Genomic DNA, 22701 nt, shown 5'->3' on the forward strand with positions numbered 1-22701 from the left:
TGTGGACGCTCTGGTAACACCGTGGGTGTACCAGTCAGTGTATGTGTTCCCTCCTCTGCCTCTCATACCCAAGGTACTGAGAATCATAAGAAGGAGAGGAGTAAGGACTATACTCGTGGCTCCGGATTGGCCAAGAAGGACTTGGTACCCGGAACTTCAAGAGATGCTCACGGAAGACCCGTGGCCTCTACCTCTAAGAAAGGACCTGCTCTAGCAGAAACCATGTCTGTTCCAAGACTTACCGCGGCTGCGTTTGACGGCATGGCGGTTGAACGCCGGATCCTGAAGGAAAAAGGCATTCCGGATGAAGTCATCCCTACCCTGATCAAAGCCAGGAAGGATGTAACTGTGCAACATTATCACCGTATTTGGCGTAAATATGTTGCGTGGTGTGAGGCCAGGAAGGCCCCTACAGAGGAATTTCAACTGGGTCGTTTCCTGCATTTCCTGCAAACAGGACTGTCTATGGGCCTAAAATTAGGGTCCATTAAGGTTCAAATTTCGGCCCTGTCAATATTCTTCCAAAAAGAACTAGCTTCAGTTCCTGAAGTCCAGACGTTTGTCAAGGGGGTACTGCATATACAGCCTCCTTTTGTGCCTCCAGTGGCACCTTGGGATCTCAATGTAGTTTTGGGGTTCCTAAAATCACATTGGTTTGAACCACTCACCACTGTGGACTTAAAATATCTCACATGGAAAGTGGTAATGCTGTTAGCCCTGGCCTCAGCCAGGCGTGTCTCAGAATTGGCGGCTTTATCCTATAAAAGCCCTTACCTAATTTTTCATACGGACAGGGCAGAATTGAGGACTCGTCCTCAATTTCTCCCTAAGGTGGTTTCAGCATTTCACTTAAACCAGCCTATTGTGGTGCCTGCGGCTACTAGGGACTTGGAGGATTCCAAGTTGCTGGACGTAGTCAGGGCCCTGAAAATATATGTTTCCAGGACGGCTGGAGTCAGAAAATCTGACTCGCTGTTTATCCTGTATGCACCCAACAAGCTGGGTGCTCCTGCTTCTAAGCAGACTATTGCTCGTTGGATTTGTAGTACAATTCAGCTTGCACATTCTGTGGCAGGCCTGCCACAGCCAAAATCTGTAAAAGCCCATTCCACACGGAAAGTGGGCTCATCTTGGGCGGCTGCCCGAGGGGTCTCGGCTTTACAACTTTGCCGAGCAGCTACTTGGTCAGGGGCAAACACGTTTGCTAAATTCTACAAATTTGATACCCTGGCTGAGGAGGACCTGGAGTTCTCTCATTCGGTGCTGCAGAGTCATCCGCACTCTCCCGCCCGTTTGGGAGCTTTGGTATAATCCCCATGGTCCTTTCGGAGTCCCCAGCATCCACTAGGACGTCAGAGAAAATAAGAATTTACTTACCGATAATTCTATTTCTCATAGTCCGTAGTGGATGCTGGGCGCCCATCCCAAGTGCGGATTGTCTGCAATACTTGTACATAGTTATTGTTACAAAAAATCGGGTTATTATTGTTGTGAGCCATCTTTTCAGAGGCTCCTCTGTTATCATGCTGTTAACTGGGTTCAGATCACAAGTTGTACGGTGTGATTGGTGTGGCTGGTATGAGTCTTACCCGGGATTCAAAATCCTTCCTTATTGTGTACGCTCGTCCGGGCACAGTATCCTAACTGAGGCTTGGAGGAGGGTCATAGGGGGAGGAGCCAGTGCACACCAGGTAGTCTTAAAGCTTTTACTTTTGTGCCCAGTCTCCTGCGGAGCCGCTATTCCCCATGGTCCTTTCGGAGTCCCCAGCATCCACTACGGACTATGAGAAATAGAATTATCGGTAAGTAAATTCTTATTTTAGAAACACTGATATGCAGGGATCAGTTCAGAAAATAAAGTAACAGAAGGGGCACAAATATCGTGCCTGGCGCATGAGCAGATGATTGCTGCGAGTCTGGCACAGCACCTTGTTTGATATACAGGGCTGCCAAGAGAAATCCTGGGCCCCGGTACAACAACTTCCTGGGCCCCCGCGCCACCCCTGAAGGGGGTGTGACCTCAGCATGCTGGGGGCATGGCCACACCACTTTGGGGGCGTGTCTAGCACATGAGAAGCACCCACTCACAGGAGCATGGCATGCCTCCCAGCCAGGGCAGTAGAGAGCCTGGCTGGGCCTAGGCTCTTTTTAGGGGGCATGGCCTAATTACAGGAGGTGTGGTCATGCACCCTTAGTAAAAAATACAGAAACAAATTGTATTTTAAGCAGTTCCCTAGCCACACTGCAGTCCAGCATACAGCAGCGCGTGCTGGGCTGAGAAGAAGAGCTGCAGCTACTGCTTCCAGGTGAGAGGGGAATGGGGACCTGGGCCCCCACTGAGCCACTTAATCACACCTGGGCCCAGGTCATTTGTACCCTCTCCCCCCCTCTCTTGGCACCACTGCTGATATATGGCACCTGAGACAAACTTCCAGCAATCTCTTCCATATGTCGCCAGTGCTTTATTTCCAAACAAATCACCAAAAATATTTGACACTTTGGTGGACTGATCCGATTGGTTAATATATTTTTAAAGATAACTCAGTATTTTTGTGAAATATTCGAATGGAACACTTTGGATTTTGTTGATAAGAAGCAAATCAGATGTTTGTTCTGATGGTAAGCATTATATGAGACATGATTTTGGGTAATACTACGGCCTGATTCTGAGATGTATGTAAACCTTGATGGTTTATGCACATCTCTAATGGTAGGGAGCCAGCGAAGGACCCATACTGCGCATGTGCAGAACAGGTACTGCATGATCGCATGCATTGCCCCCTGAGCTGCAGCCTGGTTGACAAGCACAGGTGGAGCAGGGCAACGTTCGTGAAAATGGGGGCGTGCCACCCCCTGTTTTCTGGGAGTAGCAAGGACAGAGTGTGAAAATTCCAATGCAGATTTCCTGGACCCGGCAGCTTGAACAAAACACCCAACCTGAATATCCTTAGGTCTACTTAGATGGGCAATGTTCATGCAAGTGATCTGATGCTTCTTTTTCAAACACAGCAGCGGATCACACAAGCATGCAGGAGGCGTCTATTTACTCAAGATGCCTCCTGCTGCTTTGCATATTTTCATACAGCAGCTGCGTCCAAAAGTCATCTGATATACAAACTGTGTCCATTTCTGAATCAGGCAATTAACTTTTCCAATATGGGTGTTAGTAGTCCGTATGCATATGTAATATCTGTAAAATAATGTGAGACAGATTGTGAAAATCACAAACATCAGGAAAAATTGGAGGTACCCACATCCAACCTACAGAATCAGTTCAATCAACCTGTACAGCAAAGCAATGCTACAATACAAATATAAAACATCCTGTATACAATATTGCAAGAGTTGTATATTTATTTATTTATTAATAGTTTCTTATATAGCGCAGCAAATTCCGCTGTGCTGTAAGTTTATTTTTATGTTATTGAAAACTCAAACAGTAAAGAAAAATTGTGGACCAATGATATGGAAACAATAATATAAAGGGAAAGTTAGGAACTAAAGGGTTGTGAAAATTCCAATTTTCTTAACAGTACATGTAGTCAAGACAAAGTTCGGTCTTTAATTATGCTGGCAGCAGGAAAAGGAGCTGGCAGCTGGATGCTGAGTCAGTGAAAAGTCCAAGAAAATATCAAGTCAAGAAAGGAAACAAATCGATAGAACTTGGCTTGTGTATAGTTCTTTTCCCCATATGCATTGATTCTCTGACCTCTTTTAAAAGATGATGACGATGTCAGTCTTGAACAGCTTTCAACAATGCTTTTTTTTCACTTCAAACAAAAAGACATAATAATCTGTGCTCTGATTTAGAGAAACTAATGGGGATAACTATTGGCATTTCTCATTATTACAACTTGCACACTCCTACTTGTTGTATATAGGGCCTAATTCAGACCTTATCGCATAAACAATATTTGTTAGCTAATGGGTAATACCATGTGTACTGTGGGGGAGGGGGGAGGGGGGGGTGTTGATGTGGGTGGTTTGAACACACCACACCCAAATCAATCTATCTCTGCACGTTATATCTACCCCCCCCCCCTACAGTGCACATGGGGGGTCATTCCGACCCGATCGCTCGCTGCAGTTTATCGCAGCGCAGCGATTGGGTCAGAACTGCACTTGCGCCGGCGCACTGCATGCCCGACGGCCAAAGGCAGTAGTTTCTTAACGATCGCCTCTGCCTGATTGACAGGCAGAGGCGGTCACTGGGCGGGAGGGGGCGACACGGCAGCGTTTGGTCGCCGTTATGGGGGCGCAGTCCGGCCAACGCAGGCGTGGCCGGACCGTGCGGGGGGCGGGCCGCAGTGGCTGCGTGACGTCACACGCAGCCGCTGCGATCAGGGGCAGCGACGATCAATTCCCAGCCAGCCGCAGGAGCTGCGCTGGCTGAGAGTTACTTCACAAGTACAAAAGCATCGCCGCTGTTTGATGCTTTTGTACTTGTGCGGAGGTGGCCGGACTGACATGCGGGGCGGACTAGCCCTGTGCTGGGCGTCCCCCCGCATGTCAGTGAAGATGATCGTAACTCGGAATGACCCCCATGGTTTTGCCCATTTGCTAACAAACTTGCTGCTGCGATCAGATCTGAATTAGGCCCGTAGAGAGACCTGTTGAGGATGAGGAGTACTTAAAAGGATTTTCCATTTAATATTTAATCTAATCAAACTTGCTAAATCCCCTCTAAAAGCAGTTTGATAGATGGTTCCATGGTTTGAGCTCCCCCATTGCTATACTTTCTAGAGCAGTCGTGTTCCAATACAGTGCTCATAATGGCCCAAATGTATTAAGCCTTAAAAAAAGATATAGAGCAGACAGATAAAAAGAGTGACAGATAACCAGCCAATCAGCTTACTAACTGCCATGTCACAGGCTGTATTTGAAAAATGACAGGAGCTGGTTGGTTGGTCCTTTATCTCTCTTTATCCATCTCCACTTTATCTCTTGTTGAGGCTTAATATATTTGGGCCAATGAGAGCTGACCGCTGGGTGGCTGGTATGCCCCCACCTAAATACTGTTATAGGGTACGGCAGTAAACTGTTGAGATGCAATATTAATGTGGAAAATGCCTTATAATAAAATTGAATAGCTCTTCAGTGTAAATACATGTATATAAATGTAATTGCCTCACAAAACACCCAAAATTAAATGTAATACTAATGTGAGGGACTGTGACCAGAGACATACAAATTGCTTCTTACTGTATATGTCTCCATTGTCAAACTATACATCAACAAACTGCTGGTTAGTAGCAGATGTACAGCCAAATATGGACATACATTAATCCAACGTGCACGCAGCTGTTTCAGATTTACGTACTGATATCTATTAATTTATTTATTTACAGGTGCTCATAGAGTGCAGATTTACAAGTATGTACACCATTTAACATGTGAACATACACTAAAAGCAAAATGTTGTTTACAAGCTTATTAGCACTTACAAGTATCTTGTCTGTTGTCAGGCTTTTATGTGAACCATACAAAAGAACTAGATTAGGCTGAAGTGGGCTAAGAAAAACCTAAAAGACCTCTAAAGTAAATAGAAAAAGCTGCATAGACAGAAAAAGCCTCATCCACACTAAATGCATACAAACATGAATGTAGCGTGGATCTAACCTTTTCTGTTTACTTATTACTGTATGTATCCAGCTTTCTTCTGTACATTTAGATGCAGGGGGGTTTGTGTGTGAATAGTGTGGGGATCCAGCTTTTTCTATATATTTACTGTGGATCTGACCTTTTCTGTATATTTAGTATAAATCCAGCTTTTACCCACTTCCTAAAAAATTGTAATATCCTTATTACAACAGAAATTACTTAGAAGTCTCTCCAAAAAACGAACATTTTATCACAAGATCAGAAAATTAAAGGGGTCATTCAGACCCGATCGCACGCTAGCTTTTTTGCAGCGGTGCGATCGGGTCAGAACTGCGCATGCTCCGCAATGCACAGGCGCAACGGCTGCCAGCGACGGGGATCACCGGACAGTGATGGCTTTAACGAAGAAAACGATCGCAAGAAAATTGACAGGAAGAGGCCGTTTGTGGGTGTCAACTGACCGTATCTAGGGAGCGTCCGGAAAAACGCAGGCATGCCCAGCCGTTTGGAGGGAGGATTCCTGACGTCAGCTCCTGTACGGATCATCGCAGCGGCTGAGTATGTCCTGAGCTGTGCAGTGACTGCACAAACTTTTCTGTGTGCAGCTCTCTGCACAAGCGATTACACCCCTGCACAGTGATTACCCCCATAGGTGTGCACAGGGGGGGTGCCTGGTGCGCACAGGCACCCCCTAATGTCTGGCACCCCGATCTCACATGCCTGATGCAGCCATAGCCGAGCAGGCTGATTACTGTCCCCTCTGCGCTGCACCCCGCAGGACTGCATTACTGACCGGACACCTGGGTTAATCAAGTGTGCCACTGCCACCGGCTTTCAAGCTCCACCTCCATGTACAAAAACAGCATGTGATGTGATTACATCATGCTGCTTGCACGCCCACCCGCCACATGCCCACCTCTCTCCTTCTATGCTATGCCAATGCCAGCCACTGATGAGGATCAGCATGCAGCCAGCGTTCCTCTTAGGAAGACAAATTCAATACTGGCAGGCGGTCGGCAGCAGCATTGACACGTCACTCGTTTTTCCAGCAGCAGCAGTACTAGTCTGCGACTGTCAGTGTCAGTGAGTGACTGACTTGTAAGTAAGCTGCTGCAGCTTGCAGAGGAAAGAGAGGGGGAGCCAGACCAGGCTGAGGAGGAGCAGTGTAATTGCAGTGAGTGCCATCAGGGGTGTTTGTTTGGTGCACACCACAATATCTGACAATGTATCTGCTTTATTAGGACTGGTACAAGGGTGGATATTATATATTGCATTGGCCATCAATAGATGGTGCTAGACACGCCCAAAAAGCGGTGCTAGACACACCCCTCCGACGGTGCACCCCCTAATAAAATGTGCTGCGCACACCTATGATTATACCCTCCCTCTATAGGCGACAACTACCTGATCGCAGCACTGCAAAAAACCATCTGCGTGCGATCAGGTCTGACTCACCCCCTAAGTACTTAAGTAATTAGGTATGAACACATACTCTTGTACCATAAACATAAAAATAAGCTGAAGATACTATGCATAAGGCTCTAAACAATTCATGCTAAATACAATTCCCGGCTCTGAAAGCGAGTATGGTGGCAATTAAGGACTATTCAAGACTGCTTAATCCAATGTTATTCTCTTATTCAAGCAGCAATAAAATATATGTTCTAGCAGATGTTTAATTTATGGAGAATACTTTATCTGCAAAAAGAATGATAGTGCTGGGAAACTTCATCTGAATGATAATGCTTAGTTGGCGTTATCATATAGAAGCCATAAGAAAAATCTGATCTTCATACTTCTTAGTAACAGCACCACCAACAGGTTAATTAAGAAATTGCAGAAAAGGATAGTTAAGTAGAAATGAACTACATAATTGCTATTTATTACAATTCTGCTGCAGTGTTGGCAACATTAATGAATGTTAAAGAGCGTGCTTTCAAACAGCGATATATTGTATATTGTTTTTGGAAAGGAAGGCATTATGTATGAGATAAAATTCATCTTAAAATCACATGTTCATGCAACTACAGTGATTTGTAATCCTGAATGTACAGAAGGGTCAGATTGTCAGAACATGTAAAGGAACAATTATAGATATGTAATTTTAATAACATGCTTTATCAACGGGAAAAGGCAAATTACTTGATGAAATATGACAAGAATATTGTGTTGTAGGGCTGTGGTTCTAGTGACGTGTGGTGGGGTGAGGAAGATCATTTTGTGTCATACTAACGTTTGCCCCAGAGTTTTGATTGTATAAAGTATATGAAAAATACAAAGAAAATGTTAGAAATATCTTCTTTGTATTATTCTAATTATTTTTATAGTCAAATCTCTGGAGTAAAAGGTCTATGGAAGGTGCGGCAGTGCCTCCCCTGCCTGTCTTTTCCACACATCTCCGATCAAAAGTCACAAAATATCCAGTAGTATCTACTGCTGCACCTGTGTATAGTGCCCACATGTATATACTGCTGCACCTGTGTATAGTGCCCACATGTATATACTGCTGCACCTGTGTATAGTGCCCACATGTATATACTGCTGCACCTGTGTATAGTGCCCACATGCACCCTTTGGTTCATATATTGTGTGTAAATCTGTCTCTGGTACTAGCCAGTGCCTCTTCAGCCAGCTACCTAACCGCACGTCCCTGAGTGGTTCCCATACTTTCTTGAATCACATTGTCCTAGAGTATCAGCATTTCTTCACTTCCCTGCCTAGGCCAAATGTTTTATATTGAGAAATTCAGAAAAAAATGTAGCCTCCAGCACTGGTTTGCCTATCACATTGACCATAAATAATTTGATCTGGTCCTGGACCACCAACCCGGAACCCCAGGGTGCCATGGCACCCAGTTTGGGAACCACTATTTTATCCCTCTTCCTGAAAAATATTATTCTTTTACTGAGTACAATTTTTTTTAAACACGCCTTCAAAGCTGTTTAAATATTACATTATTTACAACACAATCATTAATAGCAGATATTGCAGTGAAAGGCATCTCGGTGATAAAATAGTGTATAAATTGTAAATATGATATAGTTTTATTAAATCTGAGTAATTACTTTATACAAATAACTGATAATTATACAATGGATGACACAACATACAGATAAGTGATGAATGTTTTGTGCTGTTATGTCTAGCAAGCTATTCAACATCTAGGTATTGTTCTAGCGATCATTATGCACCTGCCTATGTCTCAATGGGAGGATCAAATGTACAAGTCTGTTTCATAGGACCCCTGTAAAGATAGCACAGTCTTACTAAATTGTCTACAATGTTGGTCAACCAATGACTGGGATGTAGTTATGTGACCGACGGTCACATAACCTCCTCCTGCATCCCGAACAATGAAAATACCGATAGAGGGGACTATTCCTACTTGTTGTGCTCTACCCCCCCCCCCCCCACCTTACCCGGCATTCTGCGGCTGGGCCCAACCCCAATGACTAACTACGATATCTGATAATGTTGCTCACTTGCTTCTTTCTCTTCCCAAACAGTCCTCTTTCCCAGAGATCTGAAATGTTTGGTTCTACTCCATAATATAGTACAAGAAAAACTTTTTACATTCACTACTTTAAAATGGCTGCAGAGGCAGGGAGTAATCAACATCTATAATCTCTATGATTGCAGATTCTGATTGATCTTGCTGTTTACACAATCCTCCTGCCCCCTATGCAGTCTCACACAGCTCAGGTTTTTGTTTGGGGACATTGGCATAGCTATAGTGGGTGTATGGTGTGCTATTGCTATGGGGCTCAGAGGCTTAGGGGGTCCCAGACCCAGCTCATATAGTTGTCTACCAAGTTCATGAAATTGACAGCTTAGGAATTGGGTCCGGCTGGGACTCATCAGTGATGATCTCTGTCTCTCCCTCTCAGTAAAGCTCCACGCTAATATGATCCATCTCCCAATTCTGTTTCACACTCCGATTTTGACATCATGGACCCCTATTAAAAACACTGATTTAAGGCCCTTCTTCCTCATACAATTCATAATACTATATTTGCATTCCTGATTTCTTCCCCTCACACTATTTGTCATTTACCCTCTGTATATTAAATTTTTGAAAACGTTAATAATTACTGACATTACAAACATTTAAAAGAAACATAATACACAGTGGACTCCCCCACCCCACCCCTGCTCCCACCTAACCCTCCCCCTTCCCTCACCCAGGCAGTGTCAGGTGAATGTTGGCGACCACCGCAACCCAAAAAAACCCACTGCCTTATCACACACAACAGGTGGCTGCAAGACAGCATGTCATACAGCAATGCTCATGAGAATATTTCCCAGAAGATAGAGTGCTCATAATAAGCTGCTGTTTTCATTAAAGATGATCGCACTTTATGGTAACAGTGTGTGTCTTGTACACATTTCCCGCAAAAAAGTCAGGTCTGGAAGTAAAAATGCAATGCATTAAATAGCTCTGTCAGCAGCCCGGCCCTCTGGGACCAGCCAGGCCATAAGCGACCGCATTAGTCGCATAGCAGTATATACATTAGTGCACCGGTTCTCAAACTCGGTCCTCAGGACCCCACACGGTTCATGTTTTGCAGGTCACCTGTAGATTTTTAAAATGTGACAGTTGGTGATACACAGTGCACCTGCCGGGTGACATGGAAAACGTGAACCGCGTGGGGTCCTGAGGACCGAGTTTGAGAACCACTGCATTAGTGCAGTAAGTCCAGCACTATCGGGAAGTGGGTTACTTCTTGTTTGCAGCCTTTGTGAAGCTGAGGGGCAGGCAGGGCTGCCATCAGAAATTCTGGGGCCCGGGACTCAGAAAATAGCCAGACCCCCCCCCCCCCCCCCCAAAAAAAAAAAACAACAACACATAAAACCAAAAATAATTATATATATATATATAAATATTAAATAAACACACACACACACACACACACACACACACACACACACACACACACACACACACACACACACACACACACACACACACACTCTTTCTCTCTCCCACTCACTCTCCCTCAACTTACCTATCACAGGCTGGCCAGAGCTGCAGCAGATGTGGTAGCAGCCTAGTCCCATGTAGCTCCGTCCCCTCCATCTCGTGTAGCTTTGCCCCCTTTTCAGGACCGAGATCTGGCACTGTCACAGGAAAGGAAGAGTATGCTGCAACTTCTATTGAAAAGATATTGCCAAAATGGCCGCGCCTCAGAGGAGACAGTTATTAAAGATACTAGAGGAGCCTCCTCTAGTTTCTTTAACAACTGTCTCCTCTGAGGCGGCGGCCATTTTTTGGAGGGACGTTTACAATAGAAGCTTGCAGCGTCCTCTTCCCCTCATGTGAAAGACAGAACTCGGTCATGAAAAGTGGGCGGAGCATCGCGGCGGGCGGATGGCGCCATGAGCGGCCCAGGCCCTCTCCTCTCTGTTAAAGAGGCAGGGCCCGGGACAGCTGTGCCCGCAGCACCCCCATGATGGCGGGCCTGGGGGCAGGATTTGAACTCAGAGATTAAGGCTGGGTACACACCCGACAGATATGTCTGTAGACATGCCGTTGCACTTTCTGAGAGGCCTTCCAAGGTAAGTATACACACTAACCGATTGGGCGGTCAATATTTCGGTCCCCTGTTGTGCAGCTGGACGGGCATTTGAATTTGCCTGTCCAGTTGTAACATCGGCCCCAGCAGCAAGTGTATGTACACACAGCACAATGCGCTGATATATCTGCAGATATATCATCCATCAGCTGTGCTGCAAGGCCGATGCGATATGTCTGTGAACAACGCTGTTCACCTGCATGTCACTGGGAAACATTCGCCGATTAACCCACAATATATCGGCCTTTCAATAAGGCCAATGTGTACCAGCATAAGAAGATTACCACTCAAAATGGAATGTCCTGCATTAGGAAGTATCCCTTCACATATGAGCTGGCTGGTCAACACCAGCTGTGTGGCATCATTTGGCATTGTGTGTATTAGTAGAACTACAATGTGGCATATTGTGAACTGGTGGAACGGGGGGGGGGGGGGGAGGGCAGTGTGGCAAATTATGAACTGGTGGCACTGTGTGGTATAGTGGGAACTAAGGCACTTCTATGGTGCATAAAATGAACTAAGACAAATGGGCTTAAAGTATTGTGGAGGAGCCCTTCCAAACTGTTGCTATGAGGCCCACAAAGTTCTGGCTACGTCGCTGGTCTGGACAGATAAGACAAGCAATAGAGCCCATGGAAGTGTAGCTGTTATGAACAGTCCACTGGGGCCTGAAAGAAACACGTAACATTTGGACACTAGATGGTAATGCAGCTTTAAGATAAACTAGTAGATAAACCAGTCAAAATCTAGTTGTTGGTGTTTTTTTAAAGACAAACTCAAAACCTGAACAGTAGCCCCAATCTAATTTTTTTCTTTGACTGGCACATTTACATAGTAAGACCATTATTTTGATACCTCAACCATATTTTTACGTTTAGCCTTTCTCTCAAAATAGGTCTCACAGTATAAAAACCTTATATAATTAATAATAGATATTACACTCAGAATTTTCCAAGTGACAAAACAGCAGATTGAACCACTCATATCAAGCTTAAAAGTTGTACTTTCTTTTAAATCAGAATGGAAGATGTTTCAATAAATTTTTCTGTCAATGTAGACATTTACAGGATTCTTCTGAATGATATGTATAACCTGGTAAAATGTATATTTAATATTCAGATAATGAAACTCAATATTCTTTGTATAGCCATAGGGTGGTATCACACAGATCTTAGTCAGCTATATGTATTGTGCAATTTTGTTTTGTTGGATAAGACACTACGCTACAGTCGCTATTCAATCTTATATGAAAATATATATTTATTCATATCACTGTTTTCTATGTTGCAGTATTTTTCAAAAGAGGATAGAAACATTAATGTATCAACAAACTTTAAAAAAGGAGTAAAATGGTACCAGATATTTAACTAAATATAATAGTTTTTTTGTTTGTTTAAAATAATCTTATATTTATATAAAAAAAAAATATATGAAAATTCTCACTCAAACTTCAACATTTTTCTTTCAAGTGTTTTTTCTTTCTCCAGACTAATGATTTAAAACTTCTGACACTATCTGTCAATCGTGGGTTAAGTTAATGATTGTAAATCACCAGCTTTGGAAGTGAAAGGTTAGAGAGCAACATAAGATATGACTGTGCAGTGATTGGTGAGGGATTGAAATGGTTGAATAGGGAATAGACCTCAGACAAAAAGTAATTTCTTAAACTGAAATGCCCACTATACATCACAGTTAAGACAAATATATTGCAGTTTTTTTTCATGTGCCAAAAAGTTTATATTGGTCAGATACAGGGGGCTATTCAGCTTCAGTAGCAGTTCTGCTAAAATTATAGAATTTTTTTTTATCCTTTAGGTCAGGGATGGGGAACCTTCGGCCCTCCAGCTGTTGTTGAACTACACATCCCAGCAGGCCCTGCAACAATTTTAGAATGGCCAAATAGCAAAACTGTAGCAAGGCATGCTGGTATGTGTAGTTCAGCAACAGCTGGAGGGCCGAAGGTTCCCAATCCCTGCTTTAGGTAATCTCATCATAGAACTGCCATTGCTACAAATCGCATGCTGAGTGCCGCCCAGCACAGGACAAGGCCGCTCAGCATGTGAAGCAATGCCCTGCGAATGCATCGCAGAAATTGAGAATCATCAGGAATGCAGGTTGTCCCTCTGCAAATGTAGCCAGGCTACATATGCAGTCGCACCGGCGCCATGTTTCCCGTCGCAGGGATCGCAGGTGACATCACCCAGCCGCTCCGAAAATGGCCATGACACACCTGCATTTCCCACACCACTCCCCACCAGCACTGCTTCGCCTCCCACGAACACCTACTGGCTGTCAATCACTATGTGATCGCAGCATGGCTGTGTATGCAGGGGCAATGCTGCCATGTTTCTAATTGCAGGAAAAGCAGGCAATGTCATTGGCCAGCCCCAAAATTGGCCATGACACGCCTACATTTCCTGCGACACTCCCCCCCCAATGCTGTGTAACCACCCAGGCACCCGTTGCCTGTAAAGCATGATGCAATTGCATCCTTCCAGGATGCAATGTGATCGCATATTAGTTGAGCACGTGCACAACAGCCACTGCACATGTGCAGACGGATGGTAAATGGCCATTTGTGCAATCGCAATTGGATCTTGAGGGGTGCCAGCAAGCACAGCTGGGCACAGACCCTGAGCCTGCAGGCATTTCTGGGCGGTGAGTCTGCGATGTAGCCGCAGTCAGTAGTGTCACTGGGGCGACAAGCAAATCCGGATGGCAGCTCTGCGTATCACCATTACAGAGGTGTCGCTGAGATGCAGGTGGTGGACGAGGAATGTGGGAACCTAGGAGCTTTGCAAGCACGCAACCATCCCTGGCTCCCACCATATGTTACAGTGAATCAGAACCTGTCCTGTTCAGATGTAGTGGAAGTTTAATCATGGAGAAATCCGTATAGTTATTTAACTGCAAAGCAATTAGGTCTGGTCCGATCCACCACCTGAAATGGGGACACGTCAGAGCTCATATAGGTTGCAGTCTCTTCCTCTTAATAAAGCTCCACATCTCCCACGCCCCTGTTTCACCCATACAGATACAGCTGAACTAATCAGTGAGCCCAGCACTGTTGAAGGATAGGCTTCTCCTTACAGCCTTTTGTCCCAGAAAGGGACAGTGTGCTGAAATTCAGAAGATCTCCACTCATAGGGGAATCTGCTGTAGGGATTACAAACCATTGATGGTTAATGACCAATGTCAGATAGTTTTGCAATCATTTTTTTCATCGATGGTAGAGTCCCTTTGTCCCCCCCCCCCCACACTTAATACCGGGTACTGAGCCTAGCTCCACCCCCAACACTGCCACGAAATCCCATGCTCAGGCTCAAAGGATGGCAGCTTAGTAAGTCACAGCAGGAATGACCATAGGTGAGTGAAACTATTAATGGTTTCCATGTGAATGGATTTATACCACAATGGTACCAATGACGGTGGGTCATTGGTACCATTGTGGGTTAACCCACCTATGGCCATCCCTAATCTCCTGTATTAGGAAGTAACTCCCTCAGGTAGGAGCTGATGGGTCTCCACCCCTCTCCTCCCCTGTCTTTACACTCTCTGGAAACTACAATCTTCCCAACCCTGAAGGTCCTGCACTCATGGGGCTGCACTGTAAGATTCAAAAGCTACCAATAATGATGGAGCAATTGAAGAGGTCATTGGAATATACAGTCAGGTTCATAAATATTGGGACATCGACACAATTCTCATATTTTGGGCCAATATAGAAACCGTTGTAATTCCTACACCGTTCACCTGATTTGGATGTAAATACCCTGAACTTAAAGCAGAAAGTCTGCAGTTAAAGCACGTCTTGTTTGTGTCATTTCAAATCCATTGTGGTGGTGTACAGAGCCCAAAATATGAGAATTGTGTCGATGTCCCAATATTTATGGACCTGACTGTAATATCTTACCAGGCCACCTAATGGGTTACATTGCATTTTCAGTGAGTGGCAGGGGCGGAACTACCATTGGTGCAGTAGGTGCATTGCACAGGGCCCCCTGAGGACTAAGTGGCCCACTGGTTCCCAGAACAGCAATGAGTTATCTCCTGGCCCTCATTTTGAGCAATGTCTGATGTATGGCCCAATACAGAGAGAAGGATGGGCCCCACAGCCTGAGAGACCTGCCCCTTATCTTAGGGAGGCAAGACTGTCCTTGTGTGTGTCGGACAGATAGAAGAATCTACCAGCTATCAGCGCTGATTATCACAGCCACATACTGCCTCTAATTAACACATCTGTACATTTTTTATGATTCACTGTCTGCTGTCTGTGAATTAAAGGCAGCTCACAACCGGTGTAACTGGCACTGTCAGAGTCTGCCTGACTGAGTGACAAACTGAGGAAAGCACAAGGGGAGGGGCCCCTGTCACAGACAGAGCAGAGGCTGCTGTGTTCCTGCCCCCACCTAGGTACATGACCCCTGTTCTCCGCACCGCGCAGGACATTGTGCTTGTACCCCTGTCACCCACTGTCTCATCCTGTCACCCTGTCTCTGTCACCCTCTGCTTCCCCCTGCCTTTCCGTTCTCGTCATCTGCCTCACTAAGTCAACCTCTGACTCCGCCTGCCTTATGCTGTCACCCTCTGCTTCTCCCTGTGTGGCATATTGTGAATCTGGGTCGGTTTGTAGGAGGGGGGCACAAATAATATTGTTGCAGTTCTGCCATTGGTGAGTGGTGTGTGTAGTATATGTTATAAGGGTAAGAGGTGTGTGTAGTCGATATTATACTTGTAATTAATGTCCCCTATGCAATCAGAATCCCAAATTGTCCCATGATTGTTCCAAGTTCTGATTGGCATTTGGTTCCAGCCTAGCTGGGTATTTTATTTAAAAAATATTTTTTTTTTTTTTACATTTTACAGCCCTCCATGTACTTGGCCTTCAGTCAGTGGCCTATCTGTAATGGGCACTCATGTGTGGTGCACACAAGACTCCGCGTCTTGACTAGCGGCCAATCACCATGTTTCTGATGATTTCCTTAGAAATCTGGTGCATGTCCAGATTGTAAGTCTCTAGCACTGTGCCATAGCCACTATGTACCATATTTTTAGGCCTGGGGCAAGCATTGGTAGACAGATCCCCTCCCTCATGTCTTAAAGCCCCTCTATATTCAGCTTATGTTGAACAACTATGTTGTACCAATCTATTAAAAATAATATAGCGTTATCTCAATCTTTCTCCTGCAAATGCAGCGCACAGTAAGAATGAAGAGTTTTAGTCAGAAGCTGCAGACATTTTAGGCGAGTCTGTTGATTTTGCTAATTAGCAAGTAAATTAATGTGGATTAATATTAGCTTATCCTTATTATGCTATTTATATGCAAATAATTAGTTTGAAAACAGTGGAGAACACAAAATTGCATGTGTGTATGTACTTTGCAAAAAATCATATTTATTATGTAACACTGACACACAATCGCAAATACTGGACAGACTCCCTTCAAAATTTGAAACATGTTCGTTATAGTATGCAGTGTTTTAATATTATCATTGTTTTTACACTGCCCATTGTTTTACAAGAACTAGAATAAAGTATAATGTGAACTGCAATTAACGACATTCAGTGTAGAAATATTCAGCCAGGTGCACAGCAGTTGATTGATGGGTTCCGTAGGTAAATATGATTAATTTGGGTCCAGGAATACCACTCTAGTCCTCTGTGCAAAGCTGGGGCAGCAAATGCTCAGAAAACGACTCTTTCTGTTGGACTGAAAGTAGAGTTAGTGCCTTAGGTTTTTGCACAGGGCTAGTAGGGGACTTTGAAGAGGTTGGGGCACCTCAGTCAGTGCCCTGTAACGACGACACCCCTGCGCCCACTCTAAAGCTGCTGCTGCATTCAACTCTTGCTACGACCCTTCATCTAAATGATTCAGCCTGGGAACAGTGCTGTAAGCCTTTTGGAATATGCAAATTGCTTTTACTTTGCCAAAGAATTCTCCATTGCTGTCTTTGCTTCAAGCAATTTAATGTATTCATATGTAGCACACCTTTGTGTTTTTGTAATTGCATACAAGGAAAAATTAAAAAGTAAACTTTATACCATAGATCTACACATGTTGATGGCTTAGACCAGGCATGTCCAAACTGCGGTCCTCCAGCTGTTGTGAAACTACATATCCCAGCATGCCCTGACACAGTTTTGCTGTCAGTGAATGCTAAAGCTGTGTCAGGGCATGCTGGGATGTGTAGTTTCTCAACAGCTGGAGGGCCGCAGTTTGGACATGCCTGGCTTAGACATTACAGGCCAACTGTTATTTTAACAAAGAAAAATTACAATTCAGAAGGGTTTTTGTCATTGTTGGACATATTTGGTGATTGTGGTACCAAGATCATATTGGACATGATCTGGGTATTGAGCAAATACCGACCTTATGAAATGTACCCCTGTGAGTGCTAAAGTCTAAACACAGTGTTGATCAATCGGTCACGGGAGCATTTCTCAAAATAGCAGCCTCCTCCGTTCAGGTCCCCTCCTCTCTGCCGGCTGCGCTGAGAGTCTGAGCACTAGAGAGCTCAGACCCTACTGTGCAATCGCAGATCTCTGGGAAAATGGCGCGGGGACCATTTTCCCAGTGATTTCTCTACTGTGTATGGGCAGAACTCTGTGAAAATGGCCACTGCACCATTTTCATGGTGATTTACAGCGCTGCTGACGGCGCAAGACTCCGGAGGGGTGAGTATTCAAAAAATGGGTGTGTTCGGGTGTGGACCCATCCTGGACTCACTGCCCCCATTATAAATACACCAGTGCAAACACTATGATTTTATGAAAACCGTGTTTTCCGTCTCCAGAAGACCCCAGCTGCTTCTCCTCTCCTTGATTCTCCCAGAGAGGAGTATTAAAATGTAGGCATGTATGGTATCAACATTTGCAGAGAGGAGCTATATGTGTATACACATATAGCTCCTCTAGGTCCAGCTGGTTCAGATCTTTCATTTTTTTATTTTAATGTCTCTAGATGCTACTGAAAAGAGAATCAATCTTCTCCAAGTGGTGGGTGATTATGGATTTTTTTCCTCCTATCCATGTAGTAGATTCTACTTGGAGAAGTGGACTGAGCGGCACCAGGGACAAGGTGAGTATATGTGAGTTAGTGTATTAACTATCTACGATGTGAGTGTGTTCTGATTTTTTTTATTTTAATATTTATTTTCATTTATTTATTTTATAAATTGTAATATTTCTTTTACATGGCCGGCTCATAGAGCCCGAGGCTGGTTATGCTTTGGGAGGAGGACCCCATGCGGTTTTCTTTCTGTTTTTTTTTTTTACTCTTAAACTACCTTTACACAGAGAAGCACTGCACAGATCACACTGATCTGTGCAGGATTCTCAAAACACACTGCTCGGGGGGACACCTATTTCTACAGTGTATTTTGGCCCCAGTTTGCACAATTCATGGGTGTGTTTGCAAACACAATTTTTAGCCAAATACCCCTACAAGATTGCAAACTCGGGCAAACACGATTCCTAGTAAATTGACCCCTCAGGGTGAGCAAGAAAATAATTCTGGCATGATTTATGGGTATTAGAAGGGTTTGTAGATTATCACATGCACAGGCAGGTAGGGTCCTGATAATGATCCAAATGATTTTGATGCACTCAGAACATTGTATGCCAATAATTCAGACCACTCACCAGATATTTAAGTGATTACAAATACAGACTATATAGCAAAGAGGTTCCAATTCAAACTCCAGTTCACAAGTCAATTAAACAAATTAGATTGTAAATTCAACTGAGCAAGTGAACTGTCTGAAATTGATTATGCACAGTGCTGCATAAAAAGATTTATGTGTTGCACAAAAAATAGAAAATTATTAATTTAGCTATATTTTAGACATTGTACATATCATCAATAGTGGTAAAAATCTGGGTTCCAATCATTACCTTGGAATCAATTATTACATGAAAACAATTCATATTATAGAATGCAGAATTTGACAGGAGAATCAAATGCGGTAAAGCATCATAGCAATGAGAGGCCAGAGCACACTGAATACCATCTAATGAACAATGGGGGGTCATTCAGATCTGATCGCTGCTGTGCGTTTTCGCACAGCGGGCGATCAAATCCTAACTGTGCATGCGTATTCACCATAATGCGCAGGTGCATCAGACAATAGCAACAGGCATCGCCGGCCAGCGACGGGATGGTGTGAAAAAAGCCGATCGCACAGGCGTTCGCAAGGTGATTGACAGTAAGAGGCCGTTTGTGGGTGGCAACTGACTGTTTACAGAGAGTGTCAGGAAAAACGCAGGCGGACTCGAGCATTTTGATCGAGGGTGTCTGACAACAGCTCCGGCCCCGATCAGCAGGATTCAATTGTACTGGAAGAGGTAAGTCCTGGTCTGCGTAGAGACTGCACAAACTGATTTTTAGCAGCTCTGCTACACATGCGATCGCACACTTGCACGGCGAAAAAACACTCCCACTGTAGGCTGCGACTATCTGAACGCAGGACAGCTAAAAACGCAGCCCAGCGATCAGATCTGACTGACCTCCAATGAACAGGTTTACCTAAATGAAGTGTTGCTAGAAATCTAGGATCAAATAGCAAAAATGTTGATACTTCAATACAGTGAATTAAAAGCAAAGTGTAGGATTTCATAACACAAGCTGCACTTGACAATGTATTTATTGAAATTGTTTTGCCAAATTTTTTTTTTTTTTTTTTACAAATACCTTGATTCAAATGCTATTTTTTTTTGTAGCTCACAACTGTCTGGTGATCACAGGTAATACCAGACAATAGTGGCTAGTTGTTCACAAACTGGGTGCATCAGGACACTTGCAGAGGTTCCCTGTTTGGTGGTCCTGGACCAATTCAAGTTATTTATGGTGAAAGAAGCGATATCAAAACCAGTGCTTGTGGCTTCCAATCATAAAATATATGGGCAAACAAAACAAATCTGGTCCCTCACGACATAACTGAACCTAAGGATGACATGTAAACACAATTTTCTTAATTTTATAGTTTGGTTTCTGAATTTCTCAATAAGAAACTTTTGGCCTAGGGGCATCATGAAAAGAACTATACTCTAGGGCGCCGTGATTGAAAAAAAGTTTGGGAACCACTGGGCTAGAGGAACTTACCATTTGACAAAGAAGACTTGCCTCTTTCTAATGACAGCACGCACACATGTTGGTGCCCATATGGCAGAGATAGGGCACATTATGATTTTCAATAGAGCCAGGTGATAGTATCTGGTAATCACAAGTGATCACTAAACAATAACTACTAAGGGATACTCTTCTTTCTGATGTGGGTGACCCTTAACCATTGGTTGGGGTAGATTTTCCCCCATCCCTGAGTTCCATGATTTTCTGTGGTGATGGACTGTTGGGAACAAGTGTTGTTGTTTTTTTCATATCCCACCTTCTGCTATGGAGGACAAGTGGGACTCAACCTTTGCCGTTTATAGGGTATATGTAGGATGAGCCCCAACACTTTGATATATGCAATTTATATCCAAGTTAATTTCATCTAGGTATATGCTAAATTTATGTATAAAACCAAGGAACTCATTTCAAAAATAATTATAAGTCAGGAACACATTTTTTTTAAAGAAATATGCCAGACAAATGGGTCAAGTGATTACAGCATGAATGTATATAAAACATAGTTGACTTTAGGAAGATCTAGTTTTGCATGACCGCAAGTGAACAACGATCGCCCACAAAACAAACTTTGGGGTAGATGTACGAAGCATCACTATGTGGAATCTGAACATAGCGCACGCTAACTGCTGCTGTTATCGCATTACAGCAATGTATGATGCGGCTCACAGCGGGATTTTAAGGAATACACTTAGCGCATGCTGGAACTTCGTCTGCGGCACTGTGCCTATATGAAGTTTATGCCTACCCAATGTATGAAGGCTGTGATGGTGCTTCACTGCTCCCTTCTGTCACTTCGCTGGGTCGGGGCTGGCGCTGGCACTGTGCTACAGGATCAATGTGTGTTTTGTCTTTTTTGTTTTGTTTATTTTGCAATAAAGCTTTATTATTCTGCCGCCTCAAGTCCCCGATTCCACAGCCATGGAGTCCTGCCACGTCAAGCTTGCATGCGCAAGCACACATGTGCAACATGTGCAAGGCCTGCTGGGTACAAAACATACGGCACAGGACAGTTCTGCAACGAATGGGGAAGGAGATATGAGGACTGCATCACCGAGCAGAGTGATAGCGAATCGCTATAACGGTAGGAGGGGGCTTCTTACATTATGGTGATCAGTGAGAACATATCACTGCTATAAAACGGTGAAGTGGTAGCCCAGAGATAATGATATTTAGGGGAAGGTTAATACATCTACCCCAATAATTCATTTTCTTTTGGTGGCATTTCTCCTTGATGCCCTTAGCATGTCAGCATGCCTTACTACAAAAGGTGAACAGAGCACTTTCTGACAAGAAATGTCTTGCTACAGTTACTCTATGGAGGCAATTAGTTGCTGCAGCAAGAGACTTTCTCTACATAGTGTGATTAATTACTGAATTGTGCAAAAAAAATATGACGGAGAAGTCTTTTTTTTTTAGCAATTAATCACTTGCAATCAAGTTTCTAAAATCTCTCTGTACAATAGTTTAGCTGTTACGACTTTACCTACCATACATTTTATTTGAATGGCACTGGAAGTAATTGTATGTCAAAATGATGTGGTTAGAGTTTCAGTAACGGCAGTCATATATTTATTGCCAAAGAAAATGTCATATTTTTCAATCAATGGTATTAGATTGTAAATATACTGGATTTCTTCTCAGTATTATTAGAGTACTTTAGTGGGTTTAACAGAATACAGAACTACAAAGCATATCGTTTAGCTCTACTGAGAATAGCGTCATATAAGAGATTATATGTGTTGGCAATCCAAATGAATTCTGTGTTGACAAAGACATGGCTCTCTCCAAAATAAACATATTTTCCCCAGCATCATGTTTGAAGTATATCACTCAATCATCGTACTGCCAATCACCCAGGGAGAGACTGCACTATGAGGGCACCTAGGAGCAGTTCCTCTGTGTACAGCGTGGGTATGCTCTGGTGGAATTTCTGAGAGAACACAGTCACACTGACATTGGAAACGCTATTTGCTAACTGAGTGTAATAAGTATGACAAAGGATGTATCCTTTGATTTCAGTATATCTATGTTAAATAATATTAAATATCTACTTTTGTAGTTAGATAAATTCACCATAATACTGTATATTTTAATGATCATACAGCATGGTTTGATGGGCTTAATGATGTGAACCACAACCCACAAAATGTGGTGAGCAGCTCACCAGCTTAACCTGCAATAATCCTTCTCAATGATAGAGAGGCATGTTAAGCATCGGTGGTACTACCAACATGTAGTGAGACATCTGTCGCATTAGAATGTGCACAAACCATAAGTTTATTGGAAAAACTTGTTTGGAAATGAAAAGAAATCCAGGCATTCAAAACACATTACGCCGTGTTGACATGCTCAGTTATTTTCCTTTCTGCAGTTATCTATTATATTGTTATCTATAGCAT

The 22701-nt window shown here is 43.6% G+C and overlaps 1 protein-coding gene across 5 annotated transcripts in view; it reads right to left on the reverse strand.

Annotated features, from left to right (window-relative positions):
• FRMD4A (FERM domain containing 4A) overlaps positions 1-22701 on the reverse strand; it is a 751780-nt gene that overhangs the window by 409194 nt on the left and 319885 nt on the right. The window contains exon 1 of one of the 5 annotated variants that reach the window (XM_063926908.1): positions 10608-10626. The exons of the other annotated variants lie outside the window; for them this stretch is intronic. The gene's annotated coding sequence lies outside the window, so the exon portion shown is untranslated. Of the gene's footprint in view, positions 1-10607; positions 10627-22701 lie in introns of those variants that run through there. 5 annotated transcript variants of the gene reach the window in all.

The sequence above is a fragment of the Pseudophryne corroboree genome, chromosome 6, assembly GCF_028390025.1.
Source record: "Pseudophryne corroboree isolate aPseCor3 chromosome 6, aPseCor3.hap2, whole genome shotgun sequence".
NCBI lineage: Eukaryota > Metazoa > Chordata > Amphibia > Anura > Myobatrachidae > Pseudophryne > Pseudophryne corroboree.